We start from the raw sequence: 1286 nt of genomic DNA, 5'->3' as shown, positions 1-1286 counted from the left end.
GAACAAATCTACACACACTTTTAATAATTCTTCCTTTTCTCAGTCTCTGTTCTGCTGCTCTTCAAAATGAAACCTAAAATGCCATTTAGTTGCTAGGGGTCAGTGACCCCTGTCAACCACAGACTAATTACAATTTGAAATCAAATAAAAAGGAGGAGTTGATGCAATATTGCAATAGTCCGTGGTGCTCTAGCCAAAAACCCAATAACCAAAATGCCTGGTGGTCTTGTGCTGAACAGAATTTTTTACCTTTGTTTTAAATACGATATCTGACAAAGAAAATTTTAATTTCCCTGCGGTTCTTCAGAGCAAATGTAATTCGCAATCTTCCACATAACTGGTCCAAGGATAAGGACCGCCCCTCCTTATCTGAAAGCTTTTCACAGGGAGGAGGGAATTTTTTATTAAAAGAACAGACACGGCATATTTTCAGCATCCTTTATTTGGAAACCCATTATGCAGAAAGTTCCGAATTACGGAAAGGCCATCTCCCATAGACTCCATTTTAAAGAAATTATTCTAATTTTTAGATATTTCCTTTTTCTCTGTAGTATTAAACAGTGCCTTGTACTTGATCCCAACTAAGATATAATTAATCCTTATTGGATGGAAAACAATCCTATTGGGTTTACTTAATGTTTAAATTATTTTTTTAGTAAACGTAAAGCGCGGAGATCCAAAGTACGGAAAGATCACTTATCTGGAAGACCCAAGATCTTGAGCATTCTAGATAACGGATCCCATACCTGTATAGGCATTTACTGTACCTTTAAAAAAACAAAGAAGTATGATAGAAATGCTGTGTGCGAAATATGGTTTTTCTAGCCATATTCATTTGTAGGGTTTAGTTATCCTTTCATATCCAAATACTCTCCCTGCAAACTGTGTTCTGTACGCAAATTCTGTTTGAAGTGAAACAACTATGTGACACACCTGTCCGTGCAGTGTATCTTTGTTTTTGTTAAGAAAAGGAACTGATTTGCTTCATTGGGCTAATTTACTAAAACAGATATCAAATTGCACCAGTGCCCCATAATAAGCAATCAGTTTTGATCAGCCTACTTGAATTTAGAAAAGCAAAAATCTGATGCTATAAAAAAAATGGGGCATTATTCCTATTTTACATTGTTTAATATAGGTCAGGAAAGGATTCTACATTTGCTTTTTGCTCACTAACACATGATTCTGCATGTGATATAAAAACTTCTCTTAATTAGACCCAGGTTAGCTATTGTGTAGTAAATACATTTCATAGTAAAAGAATAAATGACAGGAAACATATCAGA

This window comes from Xenopus tropicalis, chromosome 1, assembly GCF_000004195.4.
Source record: "Xenopus tropicalis strain Nigerian chromosome 1, UCB_Xtro_10.0, whole genome shotgun sequence".
NCBI lineage: Eukaryota > Metazoa > Chordata > Amphibia > Anura > Pipidae > Xenopus > Xenopus tropicalis.
Note: the sequence above shows the minus strand (reverse complement) of the source record.